We start from the raw sequence: 5,838 nt of genomic DNA on the forward strand, positions 1-5,838 counted from the left end.
AGGACTTGCTGGCAGCCGGAAGCTCCTCATCCCCGGTTTTCTGAGTCACCTCCAGGAAGCGGGGCCACTACACTTCTTTCAGATCCTTTTTGGATGAACCATAGGGTTGAGACACTGGTTCTCAGCTGTGGCGGGCTTGCCTCCCAGGGGACAACTGGCAATGTCTGGAGCTTTTTCAGCCTCCTGTCTGTGGGAGAGGTGTCACTGGCGTCTCTCCAGATGACAGAGGGTAGAGGTGGGGAGACACCAGGTACGCTGTGAAACATCTTGAAATATACAGGGCAGGTCCCCACAACAACGTTTCAACCTGGTCTGACATGTCAGTACTGCTGAGGGGGAGAAACCCTGGGTTAGGGCAAGAAAAATGAGTTTTCTCTGAGCTCGCACTTCCAAAACACCTGTCCTCATTTTACAGATTAGGAAACCGAGGTTCAGAGATGGCAAGTAATTTACCAAAGCCACATAGCTCGTAGCTCCCATTCCTTATTAATTTAAGCTTACTGAAATTGCAAAGTATTTTATTCTTAATACTGTTCGATGAACACCGTATAGTGTGCCAGGAATTATATTTTCTGCTTATTTGTGAGATTTAAATTCCAGTTAACACTTTTACTGGTTCATGCATTCTCACACCTTCAGACATCAGTGAGGCTGATGGCATCCACATTTCGGTATGCTTCCTTCCATTTACCCTTTTGTATAGGAAAGAATGTATAAGACATAAGAAGAGATAAACACCACAAATATTAAGAAACATATAGCCTTGTTTCCTTATCACAGTCTGGCCTTATGTTTTCAGTGAGTTTCTTCTGAGGAAAAGAATCCTTTAAATGCATAATTTAGCAAAAGTGAAGCAATCAGTAGTAATATTTATCACAGAGCACAGTTCTAAGAGGTACGCCATAAGATCCCCTGCATTTCAGACGTATTCCTCCTTTTCCCTTTTGTACCAAAGGAACACAATTTCTCCTTAATAGCCACTGTAGCCAGTACAGTGCCCTGCTTCTTTGCCTGTTGGTTTACATGCAGTGAGGAACCCAAGGTAGCCAGGTGACAATCTCAACATCTAGTTTAATGGAATCATTAATGTATTGTCATTTTTATTTATTTATTTTTAATTGAGATATAATTCACATATAATGTATTAGTTTTAGATGTATAATATATTGATTTGATATACTTATGTATTGCAAAATGATTACTTCAGTGTCTTTAGTTAACATCCCTCACCACACAGTTACAAATTTGTTTTTTCTTGTGATGAGAACTTTTAACATTTACTCTCTTTGCAACTTTCAAGTATACTATACAGTATTGTTACCTGTAGTCACCATGCATACATTACATCCCCAGGACTAATTTAACTTATAACTGGAAGTTTGTGCCTTTTGACCCCTTCACTGATTTTGCTCCCCACCCCCCAACTCTGGCAACCACTAATTTGTTGTCTGTATGTATGAATTTGTTTGTTTTTTTACATTCAACATATAGTGAGATCATAGAACATTTTACTTTCTCTGTCTGACTTATTTCACCTACTGTAATGTATTAAAGCTCCATCCAATTTGTTGTAAATGACAGGATTTCCTTTTTAATGGCTAAATAATATTCCTGTGTGTGTGTACACAAACTTCTTTATCCACTCATCTAACAATGGACACTTAAGTTCTTTCCATGTCTTAGCTATTGTTAGTAATGCTGCTATGAACATGTGGGTATGTATATCTTTTCTGGGTTGTGATTTAATTTTTTTTTTTGATAAATACATAGACGTGGAATTGCTAGACCATACGATAGTTTCTATTTTAAAATTTTTGCGGAACATGTTTTTGTTTCTCTTTTGTGTTGTTTAGGACAGTTTTTTTAAGTTTTAATTTTAATTCCACTTAGTTAACATACAGTGTTATATTAGTGTAAAGCATACAATATAGTGATTCATAATTCTATATATTGCTCAGTGCTTATCATAATAAATGTACTCTTAATCCCCATCATCTATTTCACCCATTCCCCCACCGACCTCCCCTCTGGTAACTATCAGTTTGTTCTCTATAGTTAAGAGTCTGTTTTTTGGTTTGTTTCTTTCTTTTTTCCCCCCTTTGTTTCTTAAATTCCATATATAAGGGAAATCATACGGTATTTGTCTTTCTCTGACTGACTTCACTCAGCATTATACTCTCCAGCTCCATTCGTGTTGTTTCAAACAGCAAGATTTCATTCTTTTTTATGGCTGAATAGTATTCCATTGCATATATACACCACATCTTTATCCATTCATCTATGGATGGACACTTGGGCTGCTTCCATATCTTAACTATTTTAAACAGTGTTACAGTGAACACGGGGTGCGTATATCTTTTCGAATTAGTGTTTTTCTATTCTTTGGGTAAATACCCAGTAGTGCGATTGCTGAATCATAGGGTAGTTGTATTTTTAATTCTTTGAGGAACCCCCATACTGTTTTCCACAGTGGCTGCACCAGTTTGCATTCCTACCAACAGTACAAAAGGGTTCCTTTTTCTCCACATCCTTCCTGGCACCTGTTGTTTCATGTTGTTGATTTTAGTTATTCTGACATGTCAGGTGATATCTCTTGCAATTCTGATATGCATTGCCCTGATGGTCAAGTGATGTTGAGCATCTTTTCATGTGAAGGTTGGTCACCTGTATGTCTTCTTTGGAAACATGTCTGTGTCTTCTAACCATTTTCTAATTGGATTGTTTGTTTCTTGGGTGTTGAATTTTATAAGTTCTTTATATAGTTTGGATACTAGCCCTTTATCAGATATGTCATTTGCAGATATCTTCTCCCATTCCATAGGTTATATTTTAGTTTTGTTGATTGTTTTCCTTCATGTGCAGAAGCTTTTTATTTTAATGTACTCCCAATGGTTTATTTTTGTTTTTGTTTCCCTTGCCTCAGGGAACCTATCTAGAAAAAAGTTGGTATGGCCAGTGTCAAAGATGTTACTGCCCGTGTTCTCTTCTAGAATTTTTATGGGTTCAGGTCTCACATTGAGGTCTTTAATCCATGTGGAATTTATTTTTGTGTATGGTGTAAGAAAGTGGTCCAGTTTCTTTTATTGCATATTGCTGTCCAGTTTTCCCAACATCGTTTGTTGAAGAGACTTCTTTTTCCCATTGGATATTCTTTCTTACTTTGTCAGAGACCATATAATTGTGGTTTTATTGGGGATGTCTGGGTGGCTCAGTCAGTTAAGTGTCTGCCTTCAGCTCAGGTCATGATCCTGGGGACCTGGGATTGAGCCCCTTCTCCCTCTACCTCTGACTCTCCCCCTGCTTGTGCGCTCTCTCTCTCTCTCTCTCTCTCTCTCTCTTAAATAAATAAATAATTAAAATCTTAAAAAAAAAAGAAAGAAAAGCACAGAATTAAAAAAAATTGTGGGTTTATTTCTGGGTTTTCTATTCTGTTTCATTGACATCTATATGTCTATTTTTGTACCAGTACCATACTGTTTTGATTACTACACCTTTGTAATAAAACTCGAAGTCTGTAATTGTGATGCCTCCAGCTTTGTTTTTCTTTTTCAAGATTGCTTTGGCTATTCAGGGTCTTTTGTGGTTCCATACAAATTTTAGGATTGTTATAGTTCTGTGAAAAATGCTGTTAGTATTTTGATAGAGATTGCATCAAATGTAGATTGCTTTGGGTATGATGGACATTTTAACAATATTTGTTTTTCGGATCCATAAGCTTGGAATGTCTTTCCGTTGCTTTGTGTTGTCTTCCATTTCTTTCCTCAGTGTTTTATAGTTTTCAGAGTACAGGTCTTTCACCTCTTTGGTTAAGCTTATTCCTAGATATCTTACTATTTTTGGTGCAATTATGAATGGGATTCCTTTCATAATTTCACGTTCTGCTGGTTCATTATTGGTATATAAGAAAACAACAGATTTCTGTACATTGATTTTGTATCCTGCTTCTTTACTGAATTCATTTATCAGTTCTAGCAGTTTTTGGTGGAGTATTTTTGGTTTTCTATGTACAGTATTATGGCATCTTCAAATAGTGAAAGTTTTACTTCTTCTTACCATTTTGGATGCCTCTTATTTCTTTTTGTTGTCTGATTGCTGTGGCTAGGATTTCCAGTACTATACTGAATAAAAGTGGTGAGAGTGGACATCCCTGTCTTGCTCCTGATCTTAGGGGAGAAACTCTCAGTTTTTCCCCATTGAGGATGATGTTAGTTGTGGGTTTTTCATAAATGACCTTTATTATATTGGAAAGATGTTCTCTCTACACTTCCTTTTTTGAGGGTTTTTGTCATGAATGGATATTGTACTTTGTCAGAAGCTTTTTCAACATCTATTGAAATGACTGTATGGTTTTTATAGTTTCTCTTGTTGATGTAATAATGTATCACATTAATTGATGTGCAAATATTGAACTATCCTTGCATCCCAGGAACAAATCTCACTTGACTGTGGTGAAAGATTTTTTAAATATATTTTTCAATTTGGTTTGGTAGTATTTTGTTGAGCATTTTTTGCACCTATGTTCATCAGAGATATTGTCCTGTAGTTTTTTTTTTTTTTTGGTGGTGTCTTTTTCTGGGTTTTGGAATCAGGGTAATGCTGGCCTCAGGGAATGAATTTGGAACTTTTCCTTCCTTTTCTATCTTTTGGAATACTTTGAGAAGAACAGGTATTAACTCTTCTTTAAATGTTTGATAGAATTCACCTGGAAGCCATCTGTTCCTGGACTTTTGTTTGTTCAGAGTTTTTTGGTTACTGATTCAATTTCTTTGCTGGTAATTGGTCTGTTCAAATTTTCCATTTCTTCCTGATTCTGTTTTGGAAGGTTATATGTTTCTAGGAATTTACTCGTTTCTTCTAGGTTGTTCAGTTGTTGGCATATTGTTTTTCATAATATTTTCTTACAATTGTTTTTTTTGTTTTTTTTTTTTTTAAAGATTTTATTTATTTATTTGACAGAGATAGAGACAGCCAGTGAGAGAGGGAACACGCAGAGGGAGTGGGAGAGGAAGAAGCAGGCTCATAGGCAGAAGAGCCTGATGTGGGGCTCGATCCCGCAACGCCGGGATCACGCCCTGAGCCGAAGGCAGACGCTTAACCGCTGTGTCACCCAGGCGCCCCTCTTACAATTGTTTTTATTTCTGTGGTGTTTTATTTCTCCTCTCTCATTTGTGATTTTATTTATTACAGTCCTTTCTCTTTTTTTCTTGACAGATCTGGGTAGAGGTTTATCCATTTTACTGATTTTTTAAAAAGATTTATTTATTTATTTATTTTAAAGAAGGAGAGAGAGAGAGAAAGCATGAACCAGAGGGGCAGAGGGACAGGGAGAGAGAAGCTCAAGCAGACTCTGTGCTGAACGTGGAGCATGACACAGGGCTTGATCCCACAACCCCAAGATCACTACCTGAGCTGAAACCAGGAGTCAGACAGATGCCTGACCAACTGCACCACACAGGTGCCCCTTTATTGATTTTTTTAAAGAACCAGCTAATGGTTTCATTGATCTGTCCTATTGTTGTTTTTTAAGTTTCTATATCATTTATTTCTGCTCTAATCCTTATTGTTTCCTTCCTTCTGCTGGCTTTAGGTTTTGTTTGTTGTTCTTTGTAGCTTCTTTATGTGTAAAGTTAGTTGTATTTGAGATTTTTCCTGCTGCTTGAGGTCGGATTGTATTGCTATGAACTTTCCTCTTAGAACTGCTTTTGCTGCATCCCAAGGTTTTTGACCCATTGTACTTCTATTTTTATTTGTTTTCATTTACTTTTTAATTTCTTCTTTTATTTCTGGTTGACCCATTCATTGTTTAGTAGCATGTTATTTAACCGCCATGTATTTGTA

The sequence above is a fragment of the Ailuropoda melanoleuca genome, chromosome 20 (assembly GCF_002007445.2).
Source record: "Ailuropoda melanoleuca isolate Jingjing chromosome 20, ASM200744v2, whole genome shotgun sequence".
NCBI classification, from domain to species: Eukaryota; Metazoa; Chordata; class Mammalia; order Carnivora; family Ursidae; genus Ailuropoda; species Ailuropoda melanoleuca.